The 26,763-nt window shown below is 34.7% G+C and overlaps 1 protein-coding gene across 4 annotated transcripts in view; it reads right to left on the minus strand.

Annotated features, from left to right (window-relative positions):
• Positions 1-26,763, minus strand: part of Nedd4 (NEDD4 E3 ubiquitin protein ligase) — a 127,031-nt gene that overhangs the window by 44,371 nt on the left and 55,897 nt on the right. The window lies entirely within an intron of this gene.

Raw genomic sequence — 26,763 nt, forward strand, 5'->3', positions numbered from 1 at the left:
AGCAGAAATCTACAATGTTACTGGTTTGAGGAGTCAGAAGAACAAATTTGGTGTTAACAGCTAAACTGGAAGTGAGAAAAATAATCCCAGGAAAAAAGAAGTCACAAGAGCCTTTCATATTTATGTATAAACTGTACCCAAATCCCTAGTTTATTCCTGAACCACACAAGTGAAAGGTAACAGCTGCAAGGCTGAAAGGACTGAACACAGGTTTTAGTCAACGTCCACCAAAGGGGCGACCACATTTGGAGTTCAGCTAAGTTAATTTGCTAGAACAAAAATCTTATCTTCAGGGAAAGATAACAAAATTCACCGTCTTTATTATATATCGTCCTGTATATAATAAAAAAATGTGGCAATATCTCAAGTAGAGGAATATGACCTAGTATCAAGAGAAAAAGTAATCAATAGAAATCAACCACAAGATGACTCAGATCTTGGCATGGGCAGACAGACAAATTAAATCAGCTATTATAAGGATATTAAGGACTTAAAAGGAAAATGAGGTCATAATGAATGAACAGATACACAATCTAATAAAACAAAATGAAAACTATTAAAATGAAGCAATGTATATTTTAGTACTGAAAACTACATACATGAAATAAAAAAACAGTAGATAGGCTTAACATATAATTAAAGATGAATGAGGAAAAGTTACATGAACTTAAAGATGTATCAAAAAAAAAAACAAAAAAAAAAAACACCCAAAATGGAAAATAAAGAGGATTTATGAAAAAAAATTTAAAATAGTGTAATGTGTATGCAACTGGAATCCCAGAAAAAGGGCAGTGGCAAGGAGGAGTAAGACATACAAATATTCTTTAAAAAAAGGAAAGAAAGAAAACAGGCAACATTTTCCCATATTTGAAAAAACCCAAGCTTAGATATTTAAGAAACTCAATGAACTAAAGTAGTATAAATATAAGAAAACATGAATAGGTACATTGTTATTAAATGTTGAAGGATAAAGAGAAAATCTTGGAAGTAGCCAGATAAAAATAACACATTATACACAGGGGAACAATAAGTGATGGATAACTCCTTATCCAAAACAATGGAAGCCAGAAGACAATAGATTGACATCTATTAAGTGCTGAAATTTAAAAAAAGATACCTATAATTCTGTATCTAAAAATTTTTTTTTAAATGAAAAGAATATAAAGACTTTTGTCATGAGCATAACATGCTAGAGGAATTTTCTTAGGTGGAAAATAAATGGCACCAGACAGAAATTCAGATCTAAAGGGAGAAATGTAAATTAAAAACAGCAACAACAACAATCTTCTCAATCTCTTAAAGAACAAATTGTTATTTACAGAAAACCTATATCACATATTATGCGTTTAAAATATACCTATATGTAATACAAATGATAACACTATACAAAATATAGGTGGATAAACTGATCTATATTTTTGTAAGATCATCTTAAATTTTATATTAAGTAGTATGATTTAGGTAAGTTAATCATTAATTGATTACAGAGTTAAAGAGTCAAAGGAAGAAATGAAATATAATGAGTACCTAATTAACCCAAAATAAGACAGGAAAAATGGAAACTAAAATAAAAACAAATTAAATATTTTTCATTTTGAAATAATTTCAGATTTATATAAAGTTGCAAAAATAATGCTAAGAATTTCCATATGCTTTTTACCCAGCTTCCACAAATGTTGGTAGCTTAACCGTGATATAATGGAAATACCATTCACTACTCTATAAAACTTATTCAATTTTCACCAATTGTCCCACTAATTTTAATCCAGGGTCCAATTCAGAATCACATATTGCATTTAGTTGTCCTGTTTCCTTAGTTTCTTTTAATCCGAAAATACTTCAGTCTTTTTTGTCATTCATAATCTTGCCATTTTTGAAGAGTACTATAGTACTGTATAGTATAGAAGGGCCCTCAATTTGAGTTCATTTAATACTTCTTTGTGGCTGAATTTAAATTATGCACTTTTTGCAAGAATATCATAAAATGTTTATGTTCTTCTCAGTGCATCACATCACGAGGCACATGATGGCAATATGTCCCACTGATAATACTAACTTTGATCATTTAGTTAAGGTATTGTCTGCTAGGTTTTCAAAAGTTAACATCTTCCCTTTGTAATTAATAGCATCTTGTGGGAAAAATTCTTCACAGCTGTGTAAACATCTCATTTGTTATCATACTTTTCCCCACAAACCTTAACATCTCTTAATGATCTTGTGTATAATAATTACTGTGGTGCCCACCAAATGGTGATGTTCTATCTATTTCTACCATTTCCACTATTCCTTTTTTCATTAGCTAACTGGAATTCTGCTAAAATAAAGAACTTCTCCCTTTCTCTCGTTTACATATTTAATTACTTATTTAAATCAGTACATATTTATTAATATTTATTTTATCCTTTGAAATATAATCTATTATTGCCACTTATTTTGTTAATCAAGTTGTCCTAGATATGGCCATTGTGAGTTACTTCAAGTTAGTACTTGTGTATTTCTGATATATCCTCATCTTTTTTTTTTTTAGTTGTTGATAGACCTTTATTTTATTTATTTATACATGACGCTGAGAATCAAACCCAGTGCCTCACACATGCCAGGCAAGTGTACTACCACTGAGCCACAGCTCCAGCCCCTATCCTCATCATTTTTTAGCACTTCCCAACTTTCTGGCACCCTAAGATGCTCCATACTCTCTTTAGTCCTGTCCTGCAATCATTCATTTCTTCTAAGGACCCTGATAAACTTTATCTGAGAATGGTATTTTTTTTTTTACATTTTAAAAACATTGCTCTTTTAAAATATACATGACAGTAGAGTGAATTTTGACATATTATACATATATGAAGTATAACTTATTAAAATTAGGATCCCATTCTTGTGGTTGTAACATGATGTGGAGTTTCACTGGTTATGTATTTACAAAAGAACACAGGAAAATTATGCCTGATTCATTCTACTGTTTGTCCTATTCCCATCCTCCCCCTTCCCCTCATCCCCTTCGTCTAATCTAATGAACTTCTATTCTCTTCCCCCATCCTTGTTCTGTGTTAGCATCTGCATATTAGAGAGAACATTCAACCTTTGGTTTTTTGGGATTGGCTTATTTCACTTAGAATGAGTCTCCAGATCCATCAGTGAGAATGGTATTTAGATACTACTTATCAACGTGTAAAATGATTATTGCCTTTAGGCTTAAAAGATAAACTTTAATTAGAAATACAATTTTTTCATAATGTATAAAAAAAGATATATCAGATATACAGTAAATGTTAGAAAATGAGAGGCTATAATAATATCAGACAAATTGAAGTCCATGATAAGAAGTACTGCCACAAATAAAGAGGGACATTTCATAATAATAAAGGGGTCAGTTCATAAAGGATTCCTATAAATCAACAATAAGTATGGAACAGTACCCAATTAAAATGGGCATAAAACTGGAACAGATATTTCAAAATGAAGATAAGTGAGTCGTCAATAGTACATGGAAAGATTTATTACTATTAGTCACTTAGGAAATGAAAAATCAGAATGTGGTACTATGTCAAAATCATCTATAATAGCTATAACTTAAAAGTCTGACAATCATAATTATTGGTGAGGGTGTGGAACATCAGAATTCTCTTATAAAGTTAAACATATACTATAACCAAGAAATTCTACTTCTTGCTAATTTCCTATGAGAAATAAAAACAAATATCTTCTAAATTACACATTTGAGAATGCTCAGAGTTTTATTTATAATACCCTCAACTGGAAACACCCAGATGTCCTTTAGCAGATGAAACTATGATAGAATTACTCAGCAAGCCAGGCACAGTGGCACACATCTTGGAAGGCTGAGCAGGAGAATTGCGAGTTCAAAGCCAGCCTCAGCAAAAGCAAGGTGCTAAGCAACCCAGTGAGACCCTGTCTCTAAATAAGATACAAAATAGGGCTAGGGACGTGGCTCAGTGGTTGTGTGACTCCGAGTTCAATCACTGATACCCACCCAATCCCCCCAAAATTACTCAGCAATAAAAGGAAATGAACTGATACACAAAATAATATGGGTGAATCTTGAAGATGTACATTATAATAAAAGCAGACACAAAAGTGTACATGCTATCTTACTGTATTTACATGAATTATAGAAGAAATAGAACAGGGAGACAGAAAGAGTAGATGGCAGTGGGAGAGAGAGAAAGGAGAAGAGTGAAAGTCCATAACACTAAACAATAAGCCCACCTTCAACTCTTTTGATTCACTTGGCTCCTACAATACCCGCAGTCAAATGTATGCTTCTTCTTTTTTTTTTTTTTTTTTGGGGTAAGAACTCAGCCAAATGTATTTTGTTAATTTTAAAGAAAAACAACATGTGTAGAATGATACAGATTTATTAAGTGCATATATATGTCTGAAGATTCCACTAATATTTATTTAAATAGACAACAAAAAAAATAGTTTCAGAGAAGACAGACCAATTTTGGCGATTCCATGGATAGAAACTCATTTTTAAGTGGAAAGCATAATAGAAATGACATCCTTTTGCCTAAAAGAGGCTAACAGTTTTTTTTCCTTTGAAATAAGACTAGAAAATCAACCCAAAAGAAACATAGCAAATGGGTTTAAATAGGTACAAGTTGTTAGCACATATTCAAATATAATTTTAAAGTATATGTAAAAACTCTTACACATCTATCATATATTTTCCATGCTAATATTTTTTTGCCATTTATTCAGTATGATTTTTTATTCCAGAATAAGGCCTTATTCTCTATTATTTAGACAGGTTATACTATGTGTAGGACTTACCATGAATTTTAAAAAATAGACAATTCTAATCAGAAGTATGATTTCACAAAACTTCAGTGTGGTAATTTCACATAATGAAATTTTTTTATTGTTGGTTGTTCAAAACATTACATAGTTCTTGATATATCATATTTCACACTTTGATTCAAGTGGGTTATGAACTCCCATTTTTACCCCATATACAGATTGCAGAATCACATCAGTTACACATCCATTGATTTACATATTGCCATACTAGTGTCTGTTGTGTTCTGCTGCCTTTCCTTGCTTCTTAAGAAAGTAAATTCCTATAAGAATGGAATCCAATGGAAAGATGAACAGATACTGAAACTTGTAAGTCTTCCAATGAAAAGATGAATTCTCCCTGATCATCCCAAAGTAAAGTCCTCTAGTTAATGGCTACATATAAATAAAAAGCTTCCAATAAATATTGAAATATTACACATTATGGATAGCTATGGATTACTTAATGTTTAAGAAAAGATTTTAACGTGAAAAACAGAGACCTAAACCAACATAAAGAAAGGAGAATCAATTCCAACTGCAGGAAAATGCTTTAGAAAAACTATACTTAATATTCTCAGAGACAAAAGAAGATAAGACAACTGTCACACAGAATAGGAAGCTGAAAAAAAATGAAAGAACAAGAAATCTCTTAGAAATTAGAAAATAAAACTGAAATATGAAGATAGAGATGAAAGATACTGTTAAAAATTATTAGAAAGTAGAACTAAAAGACAAAAGAATGGGCAATAAGATCCCCAGATAAGGAAATTACAGAATATAATTTATTTAAATGTCTAAATAAGACATTCCAGAAAGAGGTGGCGGGGGGAAGGCAGGACATTATCAAAGAAGCATTCTGTAAACCTTTTCCAAAACCTAAGAAATGAATTTTGAGAGTTAAAGGTCCTACTACATATTAGGCAAAAAAGCACAAAAGAAGACAAACAGCAAGGTACATTATCAGACATTTTACAGCACCAGAGATAAATTCCAAAATCTGCACAAGATATAAAACAGATCATATCAAAACTAATAGAGGGATAATTCTTCCCAAATGGTGAAAGAAAACACTTCAAACACAGAATTCTATACCCAGGGAAACTCTTTTTCCATTTTGAAAGTAGAATAAAGACATTTTCAGACACTGCTGTTCTCAGGAAGTTAACAGAGGACAGACTCACCAAAACAAGTGAGTACACCATGATAAGGGGGATGCAGGGGATTCAAGACAGCAGAGAAGCAAAGAGGATTCCCATAATGATGGGGAGCCACATAGCCTCGGTATAGAATCTACAGGACTCCTAGTACAGACTGGACCAGGATGACTGGTGTAGCCCAGAAAAACAGGAGTGAGCAAGTCAACTTGGTGGGACTCCGGAGAATTGAATGAGACAATTATATCATATCTCATTTGCATAATATATGCAAAATATCCAGCACACACTAAGTATCCAATACTGTATATCTGAAATGCTAGAGTCTGTAATGGTGTCCCTATTCCCTCTTCCCTGGGTCAATCTGTGGCTATTTCAAACAGATATATACCGAAAAAGGAGTGTGGATGGAGACAGAAGATGAATTGATGAGAATTTTTGAAACAGACAAGTTGGTTGATAATGATACTTTGAGGACTGTGTTATGATATGCTTCTTTCCTTTTTCTCTTCCTTTTCTTTTCTTATGCTAGGGATTGTACCAGGGCTTTGGGCATGTTAAACATATGCTGTGCCACTTTATTCCAGTTTTTATCACAAGTACATGCTATACTTCATAAATCTGGTCTTTAAGAAGCTATTAGTAAATAAGTGAATACAATAAAAAATAGTGAACTCTCAACTGGGATGACTAAAGAATAAAATATTTTGGTTAATTGAATTATCTACCTAGGTTTAGGGTTAACCAGGTTTTAAAAAAAAGACTTTTTTTTTTCTTCTTCAGTTTTAGTGAAGAACCTTGGCTTTAGGAAACACATCTGATAATTTGTGACCTTATGTGATTAAAAAGTATGTTTATCGTTAAATATCACAAGAGTAACACAGGCATGGAACAGGGTTTCTCAACTTGTGCACTACTGAAAATCTGAGTCAGATAATTTTTTGTTGGGGAAGCTGACTTGTGCACTGATCCTGTTTAGCAAGATCCCTGGCTTCTACCCACTGGATGTTGGTAACATCACTTCTCCAGTTGTGACAACCAAAAATATCTTCTGGCATTGCCAAATGTCCCCTGAGTGACAAAATCATCCCTGGCTGAGAACCACTGCTATTGAAATTGTAAGACAGAATGTCTCAACCAACGTACAAAAGATTCTTTTTTAAAAAATAACAGCTCTATTGAGATAAAATTCATCCACTTAAAGTAGACAATTCAATGTTTTTGAGTATTTTCACAAGAGTTGTGCAGCCATCAGCATAATCAATTTTAGAACATTTTCATCACCCCAGAAAGAAAACCCATAACCATTAGCTGTCGCTCCCTATTTCCTTCCCTTCCCTCAGTCCTAGGCAACCACCAAATACTTTCTGTCTTTATGGATTTGTCTATTCTAGACGCTTCACATAAATGAAATTATGTAACATGCAGTCCTTGATGACTGCTTCTTTCACTTACCATAATATTTTTCAAGTTTCATCCACATTATAGCAAATAGCAATATTTCATTCCTATTTTACTATTGAATATTACATAGTATGAATGTACTACATTTTATTTATCCACTTATCAGTTGATTGACATTTGGGTTGTTTCCATTTTTTGGCTATTATAAATAATGCTATGAAGAACACTTGAGTACAAGTTCTTGGGCCAACATATGTTTTCATTTCTCTTGTGTATATATTTAGGAGTGGAATTGCTGGGTCATACAGCAATTCTGTTCAGCCTTTTGTAGAACTGCCAGACTGTTTTCTAAAGTGGATGCACTATCTTATATTTCTATCAGCTTGCATGAGGGTTGCAAGTTCTCCCCATGGATACTGGCCTGTCTTTGTAAGAATCTCTCTCCTAGTAGCTATGAAGTAGAATGTCATTGGGATTTTCTTTGCATTTCACTGAAGGTCAATGATACTGAACATCTTTTCATGAGCTTATTGTGCTTTGTTCCTTAAAATCTCATAACTTATACACTTGCCTTATGGCTTCAGTTTCCATTGCAGAGACAATGCTGGGTCACCAAGGGACAGAAAGAAAACTTGTCCCATCTTCCTAAGAAGTCCCATTTTTATTCCTCCATGTTGTATTTGTTAAAAAAAACAACAATAACAACAACAAAAACAGAACAAAAAATCCCACACAGTAAAAATTTTCTTGTCTCAAGTGCCTCTAGGTATATAAAAATGCATTTAAAATATTTTTGGGGGGCTGGGTTTGTAGCTCAGAGGCAGAGTGCTAGCCTAGCATGTATGAGGCACTGGGTTTGATCCTCAGCACCACATAAAAATAAATGAATAAAATAAAGTCATTATGCCTATCTACAACTAAAGAAAAATATTAAAAAAAATTTTTGACAACACATTATCTTCCTTTTTTAAAACAAATGAATCCTGTAATGAGTTTCCTAGCATTTTGTAAAACAAAATGATCCTCAAAATATTTTCCAATCTAAAAACATGAACATGTACGGTCTGAGAAGGAGATGAAGAATATGAAACTGGGAAGTACCCTGGGAAGTTTGGGACATATGGTTGCTATAAATATAGGACAATTAGAGACTCTTTTTCCATTGACAAAGTAAAAGTTATAGGTTTAAATTCATTCCTATGAAGGCAAGTCAGTCTGTGATGTTCATTAATGTTTCCCTCGCCAACCAATTGTTCCAAATTCTGAATATCAAGCATTTCTTTACAAGAGTTATTTCCCACATTTGAACTGTATTACTTCAGAAAGCAAATTTGCATTTGGTAAAATATAAGTTACTTAAGAATGCTTGAAAATGTGAGAATTTAGAATGCCAGGTAGTTTTAAACAGAACCATGTGGCGCAGGCACAGTTTGGTCAGTAAATAATACTTTAAAAAATATTTTAATGACACGAATTTCAGGGTAAAATACTTTTTAGAACATAAAAAGAGAAAAATCCAAAGTCTTTTTTTTTTTTTTTTTGGTTAAAAAGTTCAATTAGAATTACAAAAGCTCTAACTTCAGAAAGATAAGTTGTTATTAACTTTGAGAAGCTGAATATTCTGCTTTAAGAGAATACAATACAATAAAAAATCAGAATATTAAAAACTGTTAAAGTGTCACAGCTTTGAGGAATACCTAGCTTTACAGTTTCCGTTAAATCCTGGGGTTAACTTATCATATAAAGTAAAGTATTAAAGGAAGAGTCACTTCTCAACCAGAGTTCAACAATATACCCCAAAGTTTTCTGCTATAATGTCAACCTTTTGTTTTAATCATACATTTTAATCTATAAAAATAAATTTTATATATAAATATTAAATATAGTATAGTGTGGGCTGGGATTGTGGCTTAGCGGTAGAGTGCTTGCCTAGCATGTGTGAGTCACTGGGTTCAATCCTCAGCACCGCATATAAATAAAATGAATAGAATAAAGGTCCATCAATGTTTAAAAAATTTTTTTAAAAATATAGTATAATTTTTTTTTTTTTTAGTTTTCAGACTTAGGTATCAGCACTTTTGTAATTAGGGCGATTTATTAAAAGTAATCTTAAACCATAAGTAACACATACACAAAGTACAAAATCTGAAAAGAAACACAAGATTTCTAGCCTCCACCTATCCACCCCTACTTTGTCCTAAGTGCTGTTATATTTTTGTGTGAGTATAACTTCAGATTTCTTTGACATGCTGTTATGCATCTTGCATTTTTTCTTTTTCTTTTTTTTTTTATGAGTGAAAATGTCATTCAAACCAATTTATTTTCTCACTTCAGGAGAAAGAGCACTCTCCATTCATGATGTTAATTACAACAATGGACTGGAAACATTTTAGTTTAAAATGGACATTTTCAGTACTTGTTTTGGCAAACTATAACTAGATTCACAAATCCCACTACTCCCTTTAATCAATACTGGTGTTTAAGTTTAGATTATTATGAAAGTTTGTTAAAGATAAAAACAAATTGATTTGAATTACTACACATATACTACCATGGATTATTTTGAATGTAATTTGCTATTTCTTTAAAAATATATTTACAAGTATCATTGAGGATTTTAATTCTTCAACTCTACCATTTCATAGATGATGATTCAAAGAAAAACAAAAGTGACATTTAAATTTTGCTGGCATTCAATAAGTATGTACTGGGAAAATGGGTAGATGGATGGATGGATTAAGGGACATAAAGTTTTATCCATTATATCTGGTGAGGAAACAACTTCTAATGGGAGCTAAGGCTTAAAATCTAAAATATAGTTATCACAAGGGTGTACTCCTGATAGTCGAATGCTAGAAAATATCTTATTTAAGCAGCTGAAGCAATAAACAATCATTTATATACTTATAAGAAACCTTAGGCTCAAAAAACAACACAAAACAAAACAAAAAACCCCCCACATTTTAAAACGGATATCTAAGGCACACAAAATACCAAAACAAGTCAATAAATTACCCTATTTTACATAGACAAGTTGACGATCTAGTAATGGACATTTCCTTATTTACAATCCCTTAATATTCCTTTACTTGGATTAGTCAAAAGCTTTAAACTGATACTTTGCACCATGTATTATTTTAATAAGTTACAATGAGTTTTTTTTTTTTTTTTGAGACCTTGCTGGAACTGTTTGCTTTTGCACCAAAATTATGAGTTAGCAGTTGTGGGCTTCCTATGGCATTTCCAAGGGAGAGCACCACTAGGTTTTCTAGACTCCCAAAGAATCTGATACTTTGAATGTTATAGCACCTCTACGTTTTAACAGAATCAAGAATTTCATAGTAGGTTCTTCTTGTTCTAAACATTTTGTTTTGGTAAAACCATATTTATAATACTATTACCATTCTTTGACTAGGGCCAGGGAGTAACTGAAATAATGGTGACTTTGTTTACCTATGATTTTAACAGGAATTTTTTTTTTTATTCTATACCAGAATGGATATCAGAACAACAACAACAACAACCACCACCACCAATTTGGGATGGGTAGGGTTCTGGTTACTTAATTTTTGTATTATATCACTTTGACACATTAAAAGCATTTGACTCTTCTGAATCACATTTTCTCCCATTTCCCTTTTGAAACTTCTCTAATGGGCTATATTGAAAAAGCTGGGATAAAAGTAACTTGAGGCCATAGTAGCTCAATAAATCATAAGAGACCACACTTTTTAAAAAATTTAAAACAACTTAGTCAATATTGGTGATATGTTTCTTAAGTCCGATTTTAGCAATTATTCACTATTTTATATAAGTAGCTATTACATAATGTGAAAGGACACATTAAAAGAATAAAAACCATATACACGATGCAAATAACACGTTGCAGTTAACAAGATGGAACTCTAGTCTTGCATTTTTTCCATTTGCCCTTATCTCTAAGACTTTGTCCACTATCCACACATTCAGAGATACTTCACCTAATTTAGATTGTATGTTTTGACGTTGTGAAAACTACCAAAATTTATTTAATTAGTTCCCTATTAACAGATATTTATATTATTTCTAATCTTTCACATTATAAATATCACTCAATAAACTTATGTTTGTCATTTGCATTCTGCATATATTTTCAAGATAAATTTAACCTGAAATCAAAATATCTCAGTGATCAATTGGATGTCAAACATAGTTTTCTAAGTAAGCCAAAAAGCAAATATAAATTTAAACTACCTTGCCAGGCACGGTGGCACATGCCTGTAATCCCAGCAGCTTGGGAGGCTGAGGCAGGAGAATTGTGAGTTCAAAGCCAGTCTCAGCAACTTAGTGACACACTTAGCAACTCAGTGAGACCCTATCTCTAAATAAAATATAAAAAATGGCTGAGGATGTTGCTCAGTGGTTAAGCAGCCCTAAGTTCAGTTCTCAGTACAAAAGAAAAAAAGAAAAAAGAAATTTAAGCTAGCTTCTCTTTCAAAGATATGAGCAAGATCAAGAGGCTGGCATTTGCATTAATATGTTAATTAGTGCTAATAACATTGTCTTTGTACAATCACACTCAAATTCTCTGTGCAAAAGTTGTGATTTCTCTACAACATATTAATTCTAAAAATAACAAAGAACTAGGGCAGGCAATAAAAAAGAAACTGAATAAATTAGAAGCCATAAGTATATTCAAGTTATTGTTAATCATATTATTTAAATTAAGCCAAAGAGATCAAGAGATATTTCAGGTTATTATTTCATAAACGACCAGAATAGAATTAAAAACTCAGAAGCTGAGACATTAAAAGTGAAACTATCTGAGAACCTCTTTGTAAGTTTAAACTTTTTTTTGACTATTTATAAGAGGTTAAATGTTTTCTTCACTTGAATAGAAGAAAACCCACTATTTTAACAGAAACTTCACATCTGTACATCTATGAATCTCTGAAAAAGATAAACAGAATTTATATGAATGGATAATTTATAGTTTTGTTTTGTTTTCTGTTCTAGAGATTGAACCCGGGTGCTTTACCACTGAGCTATAACCCCAGTCCCTTTTTATTGTGAGACAAGGTCTCACCAAGTTGCTTAGAGTCTCATTAAGTTGCCCAGGTAGGCCTTGAACTTGCAATCCTCCTGCCTCAGCCTCCTCAGTTTCTGGGAGTACAGATATATACCAGCTATTTATTTATAGTATTTTTAAAGTAAGAGACCATATACTTACTGCTTTCAAAATTCTATAATACCTATTTTTTTGAGATGGGGGTCTCATTATGTTGCCCAGGCTTGACCTCCTGGGCTCAAATGATCCTCCTGCTTCATTCGGCCTCCTGAGTTGCTGGGACTATAAGGGTGCACAATCATGCCCAGGTAAAAACTATTGTTTTAAATGAACATCTTTTGTATGAAAGTCCATACCACATGGATTCATACTACACACTCAATATTATAAATGGAAAAAATAATTATGAAAATTATTTTTAATGTAACTTGTTAAGGTAAATCAATCTCATTAAATAAAACTATTTGTACAGGGCTGTAGCTCAGTGGCAGAGTGCTCACCTCACACGTATGAGGCACTGGGTTTGATCCTCAGCATCATATAAAAATAAAAACAAATAAAATAAAGTCATGTTGTCCATCTACAACTACAAAAAAATTTTCTTAAAAAAACTATCTGTACAACTTCTACTTTGCTGCTTATTTGTTGACTTGCTTTACACTGATATCTGCTTATTTTAAACATTTCTCTAGAGGTTCAAAACATATTGATTCAATCATTTTGTATGTCAAGGGGAACACATTGGCTACACTTTTTAAACTGATCCCTGGCTGTAAGATCATAGTGTAATTAGAAACTGGATGTCTTTGCTTAAAGAGAACATTCAATGTCCCAAACATGTAATTTTTGTTCAACTGCCAGTTTATCGGGTAGATTTGACTTTGAGACACAAACTGTACTTGGTTCTTTGACAACAGCTTCACACTATTGAAAATTGAATCCGAATATTCTACACTCCTTTGCAATCCTCGAATCTTTAAAGGGCTTTCACCTCATAGAAGGAGGTGGGTGGGAGTGTGGAGAGGCACTTCTGTATCAGCTTCAGTTGGAGCTTGCCTTCCTGTGAAGTTCACTTTCTTGGGAGTTCTCCACTTTCTAATCACCACAGACTTGTGAAAACAGATGAGTTACCTTGACAACTTCATCTTTATAGGCTTCAAAGTTTCTTTTGTAATTTACCATGAGGATTTAAAAATATAAACCACATTTAAAATATGCTACAGAAAAGAAGGAATTTGAAGCTGACGAGGAATTATAGGAATCAGAAGTTGTAGCAAATATGATTAGAATTTTGTAATTATTAGAAATTAAAGTTTAATATTTCTAATATATGGTTAGAAGCAATTTATATCGTTTGCACCTAAACTAGATGACTATAAAAGAAAAGAGTTTGCATTTATTTCAACTTTCCTCTCCCCCCTGACAAAGGGAGGGGCTCATCCCATTGTTTCAAATTTCATGTCTAAACAAAGGAAAATAACAAGAAGACTACATGTATACAGTTAAAATTCACTCAGGAAATACAGCTAGATAACTGATAAGAGGCATAAGGCCCTTCCTTTCAGAAAGAAAAATATTCATTCTTGATTGAAAATAGATTCATATTTCTGAGATCTAATAAATTACAATACTGCTCCTCCCCCATTCCCCCCCAGCAGTGTCTGCCTAGCTACTAGAGAAAACTTTTGAAGAGATGGAAGCTAATATTCTCTGGGAGGTCATCTCTGCAGTTTAAACGAGAAACTAAATTCACAGATGTCTGCCACCACTGTAAAAGATATAGTGACCTCAGTTCTGAGAAACCAAGGAGTAGAGATGTGTAAAATTTCAGACACTGAATTTTGAAACAAAGAAGTGTGCAAAGATAAACTTCAAATGGATAAATGAAGCTATGGTAGCAGAAGAAAGCAGCCTGGAACAGTAGGCTCCCAGCTAGATAACTGATCAATAGGACAAGGTCCTTCCTTTCAGAAATAAAATACTCATTCTTGATGGAAAATAGACACAGAGATCCTACTACTGGGTAACGCTGAGCTTCAAGATGCAGGTTAGTCCACGCAGCAGTTCTCAGACTTCACTGTCTGAGTCACCCGAGAGGCTTTTTAAAGATAGAGCACTGGGCCCCACACCCAGAGTTTCTGATTCAGTAGATCCGGGGTAGAACCAAGAATTTGCAGTCTCGGGTGTTATCAGTGCAGCTGTCTAGCCACACTTTGGAACCACATCTCTAGGCAATTCTTGGAGAAATCAGGGAAAAGTAAACAATGATTGGTAACAGCTGAAGATAAGTAACCAGGCCACTCAAATGTATCTTTTTTTTTTTTTTTAATCTTGCCTACTTCCAAATGGAGTTGGTGGTTTTAAGATAACACACAATGTAAATTAAGATAGTTAAAGATAATACGGAACAGAGTCCTTAAAAAAAAAAAAGCAAAAGTGGTCAAGTATCTATGTATTTGGTTTTCTTTCTAGTTTAAATCATAAAAGAAAAATATATTCTTCTAGTTATGGCAACCCTCTTTTAAAAAAGATGACTTGCTAAATTAAATACTTGCTATTACATAAACATATCTTCCCAAGGGTGCTCTGAGGAATAATAAATCTGCTGGGTATTAAGAGTTCAAAGGTAGTCATAAAATTGGGATACCATTGGTTAAACCAAGTTCAAAAGTTTATTTCCTGCAGGACTTTTAAGAGCTTTGATTTACTAGTGTGCACTGTGATATTATAAAAAATAAAGCATGCAGCAGTATACAAATTTACTTGTCTATGGGATAGATTACAAATATATGGTAAGAAACACATTTCAAAAATGCTGGTGCAGAGGAAAAACTATAAATTCCTTACCATAGGATTCTAGCCCTCTGCATTTGTTTTCCAATCTACCTTGCAGTCTTATCTACTAATATAAGCCTCTTTAAAGGCTGAAACAAGTACTTTATTTTGCCCTCTTGAACTCACTCTATTCCTCTTCCTGAAAAATTTCTTTCTCATCTCTGCTTGTGGAAATCCTATCTATATATGAGGCCCAGGTCAGTGACATTTTAATAAAAAATTTCTTGATGAGGCTAAATTGTTAATTTTCTTCTACTTTACCCTGTTTTCTTAGAAAATATTTATTTTTTAGTTATAGGTGGACACAATATTTTTATTTTTATGTGGTGCTGAGAATTGAACCCAATGCCTCAAGCATGCTAGAGCACTCTACCTCTGAGCCACAACCCCAGCCCACTCCGCATCTGTTTTAACATCTGTATTACAGTTCTCTATTACTTCAACTGGACTGTAAATTCCTTGAGGTCCATAAATGTTAGTGACTGGCTTCTGTAGCTAGGCTCTGTGTTAAGTGTAGGAGAATGTTTTTCATGCTATGGAGCCTACAGTCTTGCATGATTGACAAGCATGCACATGCAATTAAAGTGTGGGTAAAAATTGGAAAGGAAGTGTAAAAAAATGCTAATGCACATACATAGGAGAGGGGTTAAGGAAATCTGTTTCATTCTTTGTATCCTAATGTGCCTTTCCTTTATAGATATTTAATGCTTAGAGACAAATTCTAAATTATTAAAGAGTTTCTAAAATTGAAATCACATGACTTAATGGGAAACCATGACATATCTTTGTTTCAATGAATCCCTCCTTGGTAAAAACTAGCTACCTAGACCTGATAAAGTAATCTATGATGAGGAGGAATGTACCAGCAAGAAAACTGTGCTAGCATTACAGTGTCAATTCAGCAACTGTGACAGGAGATGTTACAATATCAAAAGAAGGGGTTGGGATTGTGGCTCAGTGGTAGAGTGCTCGCCTAGCATGCATAGGGCACTGGGTTCGATCCTCAGAACCCCATATATGTAAAATAAAGATATTGTGTCCACCTAAAACTAAAAAATAAATATAAAAAAAAAAATCAAAAGAAGATGATATCAGGTTTCCCTTGACTTTTCAGACACTAGCCTCTTTAAGTTCCTCTTGCCCATTTCACAATGTTCAACCAAGTTGGAGGACTAAATATGAGGGTCAAATGACTTGTTGAACTCCCTGAAATCTGCCTGCCTTCTTCAACCTGGCCTTGAATTTAGCATTCACCAGTGGGGAAACCTGGAAATGGGTGGGCTCCAGACTGGCTTATTGATTCCCTGCCTGTTTCTCACCAATTTGATGGTTTTTGCTCCTGGATCATTGGCTGACTTTCCTGCCCCACAGACTGAACTGTGTTTTCCTCAAGTTGTGGGAAGTCTTCTTCCTTTCAAGGGAAGTTCAAGCTTTTCCCTACTTGTCCCAGCCTTCCTCATCTGTTCCTGACCTTTCCTGCCCTCTAGTGGCCATGAGCTATACTCCCACCTTCCCCTTGGAATCCACCACATGGAATCTGCACACAGTTGGGTATAGTTTGACCAATTAGAATATTATACTCGAATCTCTAGTATTTGTGTCCCATGAAATTACAGCCATGATGTCATACTCCTATTACGTATAATTTAAAAAACATATCCATGAGAGGTAAAATTCATAAAGCAAAGAAGTGAGCTTAGATTCAGAAAAACACTACCTAGAAATTCTAAGAACACTTAAGCCAAAAAATAATTCTTAAGTTTTCTCATGTGGTACAAGGTCTAGCAATGCACTGCACACAGTAGGAAGTTATTATTTAACTCATCATTAAGATAATTGCCCCAGATCCCATGTATAATCACCCTACAGGCAACTGAATCTGAAACTTACATAACAATTGAACTTCATACTAAATATGTTTCTATGTATTAAACAGTCCATTAGTGGACTGTAGAATGTTATTAATAATCCAGGGCTTATCAAAGTTTTCAACCTTTGACTTTTTTGAGGTGATCCTCTGCAAACTTTGATTCAAAGGCAAGCAGCCTCAAAGTTCTAATCACTTCTAATATTTTAAAATCATTTTTAATCAGTTTTTTAATATATGACAATGGAATGCATTGCAATTCCTATTACATATATAGAGCACAATTTTTCATATCTCTGGTTGTATACAAAGTATATTCACACTAATTCATATCTTCATACATGTACTTTGGATAATGATGTCCATAACATTCTCCCATCATTTCTAATCTCCTGCCCCCTCCCATGCCTCTGCCATCTAGAGTTCGTCTATTCTTCCCATGCTCCCCCTCCCTACCCCACTATGAGTCAGCCTCCTTATATCAAAGAAAACATTCGGCATTTGGTTTTTGGGGATTGGCTAAGTTCATTTAGCATTATCTTCTCCAACTCCATTATTTACCTGCAAATGCCATGATTTTATTCTCTTTTATTGCTAAGTAATATTCCATTGTTTATATATGCTACTTTTTTTATCCATTTATCTACTGAAGGGCATCTAGGTTGGTTCCACAGTTTAGCTATTGTGAATTGTGCTGCTATAAACATTGATGTGACTGTGTCCCGTAGTATGCTGTTTTTAAGTCCTTTGGGTATAGATTGAGGAGAGGGATAGCTGGGTCAAATGGTGGTTCCATTCCCAGTTTTCCAAGGAATCTCCATACTGCTTTCCAGATTGGCTGCACCAATTTGCAGTTCCCACCAGTAGTGTATGAGTGTACATTTTCGCCATGTCCTCGCCAACACTTATTGTTGTTTGTATTCAAAATAGCTGCCATTCTGACAGGAGTGAGATGAAATCTTAGAGTAGTTTTGAAAATCATTTTAAATAATGTTCTTTTTCCTTTTTGCCTAGACTGCTCTGTCAAAGGTTGGGATGATGTCTTCTATTCATTTGTATTTTATAATAAAAGACATTCTCAAAAAGCAAAATCTGTTTATTAGATTTTTAGCAGTATTATCCCTAATCATCAAAAATAGTAACAAACACAAATGACATCCAGTGATCAATGAAAACATTCAAAGGCTTATTCTCAGTATAAAGAACACATTATGAGAAGCATGTATAAAAATTGTTCATGGCCAAAGAATATCTCTAAATAACAAATAAAAGAATTATCAAATGATAATTCTCAAAATAGTTTTTCTTTTTCCTCTCTCTCTAAACATTCACAAGACTACTTTATATGGTAAGACAACAGGTTTTCTCTAACAATTTTTCTTTTTGAAGTAATTTTTCTCAGTTTTTAAAAGTTTCTGAAGTAGAAAATAATTATTCTTATAATTCAATTACCCAGTTACTTATCAAAGGTAAGCTTAGCTGATCTATAAACAAATGTGTGTGTGTGTTGCTGGAGATAGAACCCAGGGCTTTGCACACCCAAGCCAAGCACTCTACCACTGAGATATAACCTTAGTGTTAACCAGTTTTTAAGATTTCTCCCAGGGTTGAAAACTCATGTGATTTTTTTACTGAAGAATATAATATATCGATGATAACAGGTGGAAAAAAAGGGATGTGGTTACTGTTATTTCAAAAAAAAAAAAAAAGAACTTCATAGATTCCTTTAAAACTTCTATTTTTGTTGCTTTTTAAGCAAGGCAGCTAGGCAGGAGAAAAATGAGGCCACTGGGATGTAGCTCCTCTCCTTCAGCTGCAACTGCCAACTACTGCAGCTTTAGGCTCCTTCTTAACAGAGTAGAGCACTGTCAGGTGACAGGGGTATCAGTGCTTTGCAGCTTGAAACCTAATGTTCCAGAGGAACTCTCCAATAGAACTTTCTGTAATCATGGAAATGTTCTGTATCTGTATCCAATGCAGGATCTGCTAATTGCAAGTGTTATCGGAAATGTGTCTAATGCAAATAAGGTTCTGAATTTTAAATATAATTTAAAAAAATTTTAAATTGTAGATGGACATAATACCTTTATTTTATTTACTTATCTTTATGTGGTGCTGAGGATCGAACCCAGGGCCTCACACATGCTAGGCAAGCACTCTACCACTGAGCTACGACCCCAGCCCTTAAATATAATTTAAATCTCTTTAAATTACTTTAAAATCTTAATAGCCACAGGTGGCTACTGGCTACTTTACTGGCTAGTGGTATTCAAGTTCATTTTTTAATAACAATGATGCTTTCTAGTTTTGAGATTTTATTTTTTTTATTTTTTAGTCCTGGGGATTGAACCCAAAGGTGCTTTACCGCTGGGCTACATCTTCAGCCCTTTTTATTTTTTTATTTTGACACAGGGTCTTGATAAATGGCTGAGGTTGGCCTTGAACTTGCAATCCTCCTGCCTCAGTCTCCCGAGCTGCTGGGATTATGGGTGTGCACCACCATGTCCAGCAAGATTTTATTTTTAGTTCTTGCTCTCCCTGGAATTCAGACATGTCCCCAGTGCTGACTAATCTCCCTCTGCATTGTATTCAGAATGATAACTCCATTTTTTTTCTTTAATAACTAAGTTGGTTCATCATACCTAAGGAAAGGGGGAGACGATCTTTTCAAGGATGCTCTGGGAAAGAAGGAACTGCAGCCCAATGTGACATGGCAAGACCCCAAACTGACAGTGGGATACATCACCTAAGCCTGGAATCCAGCAGCAATGCCTGGATTTGTTTGAGAGTGTGTGGCAGCCTCTCTTAGAAACCCAGAAATACTGAAAAGCACTGTACGGCTGCTGGACTCTTTTGTGAGCAGAAGGGTTAAGTCAATGAAATCTGGATTATAATTGCTCGCTCTCTCTCTCTCTCTCTCTCTCTCTCTCTCTCTCTCTCTCTTTTTTGCCTTCACTGAAACTTGCAGGCTGGTGAAACTTGGGAAAACCTAAGATTATATGTAGTGAATTAACAGATTTGACCGTGTACTTCAGAAATATGGCACCAGTTTAATATAGTTCGGCAGTTTTACCACCTGTCTGATAAAATTTACAAAGGACACCACAGGGTAATACCCAAATTAACTTTAGAAGGATTTGAAATCTCCTACAAGCCAAGTATATAATTACTTTCAGTAAAGGGAAAGCTAGTTCAAGACATTAAAAAAACCCTACCGGACCACCAAAGCTGAATCATATAAACATGACTACATGAATCACATAAAATTGAGTTTTTATGTATGCTCTAAAGAGAGTAGCTATATAAAAATGTAAAATATAATAGCTGGATCACTTTGCTTTTATTTATCAATAACTGCCAACTAAAACATTTTAATATAAAGATAAATGGGCATCTGAATGTGTTTCCTTTTATAATGTAATCTTTTGCTAAACGCATGGAAGAAAAGAATAATATAATAGCTGGAGGATGGTTTGATTCCAAAAGATCAAGAATTTTAAAAAATCAACATATAATAGTGGCTTTTACAAAATAAGAGATTAATGTTTGAGTTGGTCCAAATATGACATTTACTAAATTTATGATCTTGAACTTTTCTTAGCTTGTTCCCAAGTTTCTAATCTAGAGGTAATAACTATCTCTGAGTGCTCTGAAACATATCACATAAAATATGTTAACTGCTTTAATCTTTTATAGATATAAGTTTAAGAGTTTAAAAAAATAATACATCAAGGTTTCCTTTACGATAAATATCAACTAAAAAAAAGATAAAAATCACAGCTGAAGTTTCAAATTGTAATGACAGTAATAAGCATCTAACATGAAACTTCATCAGAAGGTGATTGTGGTAACTTCATCCATCTTGTTCCATTCTCAAACACATACTTAATTGGTTGGGTCTCTTTCTTTGAGAGATAGGCATGCATGTTTATATTTAAATGTATTGCCAAGAATATAAAAGGTTGAAAATCAGGCATCTCATTTGCTGCAAATTAGTTATCATAAATACCCTAAGAATGCAGTAAGAAATTAGCACTTTTAAGACATGGTTTACCGTGAGTTAATTCAGTTGCTGAACTTAGGTAAAGAAATCACCTTCATCAATAGTTTATCACAAACTGTGGCTATAAAACACAATTGGGCAATTACTAGAAATTTATTCTCTGGAAAAACAAACCAACCTCAAAGAAAGACTTCCAAATGAGGTCTCCCAACAGTGAATCCCACCATTTATAAAGCCCCACATAATTATGGTGGCTCACTCTCAAATATGAACAATGGAAGCGTGGAGAAAAATGTCCAGTAAAAGAGAAACAACAATAACAGCTACATAGGGGCCAGCAGGACCAAGAACAAAATTTAAAAAGTAAAACAAAACAAAACAAAAAACCCTCTGAGAATACTAAAGTATTCTCAGCAATATGAGAGATGATACCAATATTTATAAAACAAGCAAGACGTTAAAAATATGGAATCATGGGGTTGGGGATTTAGCTCAGTGACAGAGCGCTTGCCTAGCATGCGCAAGGCCCTGGGTTCGGTCCTCAGCCCTGGGGGGAAAAAAAAAGAATATATATATGGAATCACCAGAAAACAAGAAAGAACTTAAGAAATAAAAAATAACTAAAATTTTAAAATTAAAGAGAAGAATAAACTTGAGAGAAAATTTCCAAAACATAGAATACAGAGGCAAAGAAATGGAAATCAGGAGAGAAAAAACAACTCTTAGATCAATCCAAGAAGTACAAACTTTTGTCAATAGGAATTTGAGGAAGAGGGAACACGAACAGAAAGAAAGAAAACCTTCAAAGAAACCATGTCTGGCTTTTAAATAGACACATGTGCTATTGTGATCAAAATAAAATTGATTAAAACTATATGGGCAATCACATATCTGAGAGTTCAGTGTTTACTTGCCCGAAGTAGGCATATAGATGTGACTATCTATTATACTATATGTTCTCTATTTTTTTGTGAAGTATGCTGTCTTCTCATTTCAATTATAAGCTCTTCAAATCCAGGAATAATTTTTGCCACGTATGGCAGGCACATATTCTATTTCTGATAAATACTTGTTAAACTCTTTTTGCTTTGAAGACGACTTGAGTTTCCGTTAAGCTCTGCGATTCTAAGAGGGTTCAGCACAGTACAAAAGTAAAGGTCATTCTTAGCTAAAACAGTTACTTGTAACTCTAGGAACTACTCTGGGAATCCCAGCTCATGCATCAAGTTTGGAAGGAAACCATTTTATTAAACAATGATAAATTTAAAGTTAGTCAAATGGCTTTTGTTTAAATACCCTTAAAAGTCTTTGCCCATCCAATCTTCTTTTCAGAAAAGTTGATCTGATCCTTACCCAGACACATAGCTCTACAGTACCAGTTAGTGGAATATGTAGGCCATGAATCAGACTCCACTGTGGAAAGAAATCCTTGAGTCACGATCATAATATTCCACTGGCATCCACCCCAGGGGACAAGGTATTCATTTAAGAGTGCCATTCTTCCATGCAAAGGATGAAGCACCGAGAAGCTCCTAATCATCATTATAGTCATCACTTAAACATCCTAGTTTAGTTATCTGTGCAAGGCTATCGGGTCACCCTCGCCTATCGGGATCCTGCAGTTATGCCTACCCCATTGCAAAGGGTTTATTAATTACTTAAATATGTATTTACTGTCAATTTTGAGTTAGTCACTGTTCTTGGTACTGGGGAAACAACAGTAAACAAGACAAAAAGACCCCAACTTAGGGAATTATATTCTAGTAAATTATAACCCAGAAAAGGTTACCCATTTGTTTTATCTCTTTTCTGATCAGTTCTAGAGAAGGTATATTTGCCTGCCGCCTGCCTACTTGTTTTTATAATCCCATTTTTAACCTTTTTCTTCCTATGTTTCTTTTTTCTCATTTCTTTACCTGAAATGTTTAATGCCTTATGAGGCTTCTCGAAATGAGGCTAAGCCATGAACAACCATGAAGACTTTAAACATCATATGTATATATATACACATAAACTAAACTTTAAACTTTCTCCTGTAAGCTATCAAAAGGACAGCCCATAACTAAGCATTGATTATATATGGTGATTCAATTCATTACATAAGGCAATATAAGATTTAAATATTCTTAACAGTATCCTAACTGGCACTGCTAAGAAAAGCATATTAAAAAAGCTTGAAAATTGAAGACATTGCTTGAATAAGCCAGAAGAGTTAAGAAAAATATAACATCTCAATTATATTTTTTTACAATCTCATGTTGAGAGGAGCAACAATTTTTAAAATAACATAAACCAGGGCTGGGGATGTATCTCAGTGGTAGAGCACTTGCCTAGCATGTGCAAGGCCCTGGGTTCAACTCCCATCACCAAGAACAAAACAAAACAAAAAACCTCCAAACCAAACATACAAACCAGAATTACAACTGTAAAGAATTCAAGAGATTTAAGTAGAATGCTCTGCATGCCTTGAAGACCAATATTTGCAAGTTCTTAGATAAAATTAAAATGTAATCCTGGAAAATTTAAACATCAGATTTAAGAGTCATTCTAAAGTTGTTTTATAAGGAAAATAGGCAACTTTGCTCTTAAAATTTTCTTGGTCTAAATAATCTCTTCTGTACTAAATGGTCTCAAACACTAGTCTAAATACCTGAGTGGATTTAAGACTCTGCAAATTATTTTGGTCTTAGCCACATATATACCTATGGTCTTCCTTTATGTAAAGGTGGAAGAGGTCTCCATTAACCAAGAATCAAGAGAATTTTCTAATTTTTTTTACAATTAAAATTTTTGCTTGTATACCTGGTATCTGAAGTATATAGATGTATATTTTTTTGCAGTACTGGGAATCGAACCTAGGGCCTTCTGCATGCTAAGCAAGCACTCTACCACTGAGCTGAATCCCCAGCCCTATGGATATATTTTAAATTCAAATTTTCATTATAATGCACTTTAAGGACTCAGTAGACATTTAAAAGTATGAATTATATTACTATCACCATCAAAAAATGGTCTTAAGTCTTGCTTCTTCAAGTGTGTTTGGGGAGTTTTAGCAGGATTGGTATGATCTGGTAGCCCGTGAAAAATGCAGAAATCTCAGGCTCCACCCTGGACCTACTAAACTAGAATCTGGATTTTAACAAGAACCCCTAGGTAATTAATGTGCACATGAAAAATTGAAAATCACTGATCCAAAATGACATGTTCATAAAGCATTCTCTAATTGTGATTCTTAATAAAGCATTAGAAGGCAGCATACAATCAAACATTTGAGAGAAAAAGGAAATAATGTTGGGTATCATAAATATCATTCTCAGCTTTTGTAATAGAGGACAAAAGATAAAATCCTGTTAAAAGGGCAAATAAAGAACACTGAACCAGGCCCTTGAGCAATACTTCTGATATTTTCTGGATATGCTGACAAGACAAATGGTTCCCTTTCTCAGCACTCATTTGCTCCTTCTGTAACCACCTTCCTGACCTCAACACTTAGCCTGGCCACACCCAGAGACTCTGCCAAGCCCCTTCTGCCTAGCCAAGCTCCCAGTCCTGGTTTCTCCTGGTCTAGCTCATTCCCTGTCACAATGTAAAGACAGTGGATGCAGAAGGGTAAGGCCTCACAACAGCCAGCACAAGCTGGTCTCCACACCTTTCGAGAAGCAGTGACAGAGACAGAATTGTCTATTCCCCCAGTAGTTTCTAGCAATAGGCCTTAAAAACCTGATGTGCTTTGTTTAGTCTTATTTTTGATGGTAGGGAGGGAACTGAGAAATCTGAGTATGCTATCCAAAAGGAGTTGTGAATATTCCTAGGCAGTCTCAAGTTACCAGTTCTAATTTTCTGTTTCTTTCTTTTGATATTGCTGGATCCCCATTTCAATTTTCACTATCTATATTCACTTACTCCATAGTCTTAAGGTGAAAGAACAGAGAGCCACAACCTATTCTTTCTCCTCCTGGAAAAGGGATTGCACTCTTTTTGTAGAGAGAGAGTTTGTCTTTTGTATCTCATGCCCACCAATACTGTGTTTTCTAGGTAGCTATTGTTAAGCCTATACCTTGTTACACAATCTCACACTCATGTTTAGCAAGCAACCATGCTCATGATTCCTTACCTATTTTATTCTTTCTTCAGCCTGGCTTGCAAACCAAGTCTTTTCCTAGCCTACTCTTGTTAAATAGTAGTTGGGTTACTCCCACACAGGGTGGGTACCCAGGGATGCAGTACTACCAAGTGGGTACCAAGGTCCTCCTGACTTCTACATCTAATGGATATATAGCTCTCTACATTGCATGATGTCCTCTGTCCCTCCAAGTCACCATGCTCTCCTGGACTGACTAGTGACTCTCTTTAGATAGTCCTCCTTATCTCTTTTTCACCATCTCACCAAAGTTAGTGGTCCCCAGAATTTGGATTTATCCTTCCTTCTAATCTCACTTTATGCTTTCCCTCACTGGGGTCATCTTTGCACATGGCTTTGACTACACTGCTAACTCCCAGTCTAGATTTCCAGGTCTGGCTTTTCTTCTGAGCTCTGCTCCTACAACCCCAGCTGCCCTCCTTGACAACCACACTACCAGGGCAGCCTCTCAGCAATATGCAATTTCTTCTTTGCTGTCTCACTCTGACTCCTTCTGAATCCCTGATGTTAGTTCATGACATCACCATTCGCCCAGTCATCCCAGCTAAGAAAACTTTGATTCATTTATAATCCATGGTGTCACAAAAAAATTATCTTCTAAAAGCATAAAAACAAGCACTCTATACTTTCAAATAAAGATGTCCACTGCCTAACTACTACTATCAGCAGGAAATGTGCGGCTTTCTCTTTAGCACAAGCCACTAGGCCTACTGGGCACCATCTCCTTCTGCATCCCTGGGTACCCACCCTGTGCTGGAGTAACCCAAGTACTTACAGTATGAGGTTCTTTCAACCCTCTTGCCCTGCATGTGCTGCTGCTTCTGCCCAAGTAATGATTCTCAGTAGGGGGCGATTTTGCCTCCCAGGGAACATCTGGCAGTCTGGAGACATTTTTTGGTTGTTACTCCGGAGACGGTGTTACTAGCATCTGGTGGGTGGAGGTCAGAGACCCTGCTAAACGTCCTACAGTGCACTGGACAGCCCCACAACAAAGCACCCTTCAGCCCAGAATAAAAATAGTGCTGAGGGCTGGGTTGTGGCTCAGTGGTGGAGTGCTTAGCTAGCATGCATGAAGCACTGGGTTCGATCCTCAGCACCACACAAAAATAAAATAAAGAAGTTGTGTCCACCTAAAACTAAAAAATAAATATTAAAAAAAATAGTGCTGAGACTAAGAATCCCTACCCTTCTTAGAATCCTTAATTTCTCTGCCTGGTGAACTCCAATTCACTTATCAAGAACTGAGCTCAAATGTCACCTCCTCTGTGAAGCGTTCCTCTACCAAATAGGTCCTTTCTTCCACAAGAATAATGTCACACTTTCCTTTCTCACACACACCTCTATTTCAGCACAACACACATCAGACTGAAACATTTTTTGTTTACCTCGTGTCCCTATTATTAGAATGAGAGTTCCCCCAAAAGCAAGACTGTATTTTATTCATCTTTTATCCCCACCTTGCCATTCAAGTGTGTTCTAGATACATGAATTAAAGAAGACACAGAGAAT

The sequence above is a fragment of the Marmota flaviventris genome, chromosome 2, assembly GCF_047511675.1.
Source record: "Marmota flaviventris isolate mMarFla1 chromosome 2, mMarFla1.hap1, whole genome shotgun sequence".
Taxonomy (NCBI): Eukaryota; Metazoa; Chordata; class Mammalia; order Rodentia; family Sciuridae; genus Marmota; species Marmota flaviventris.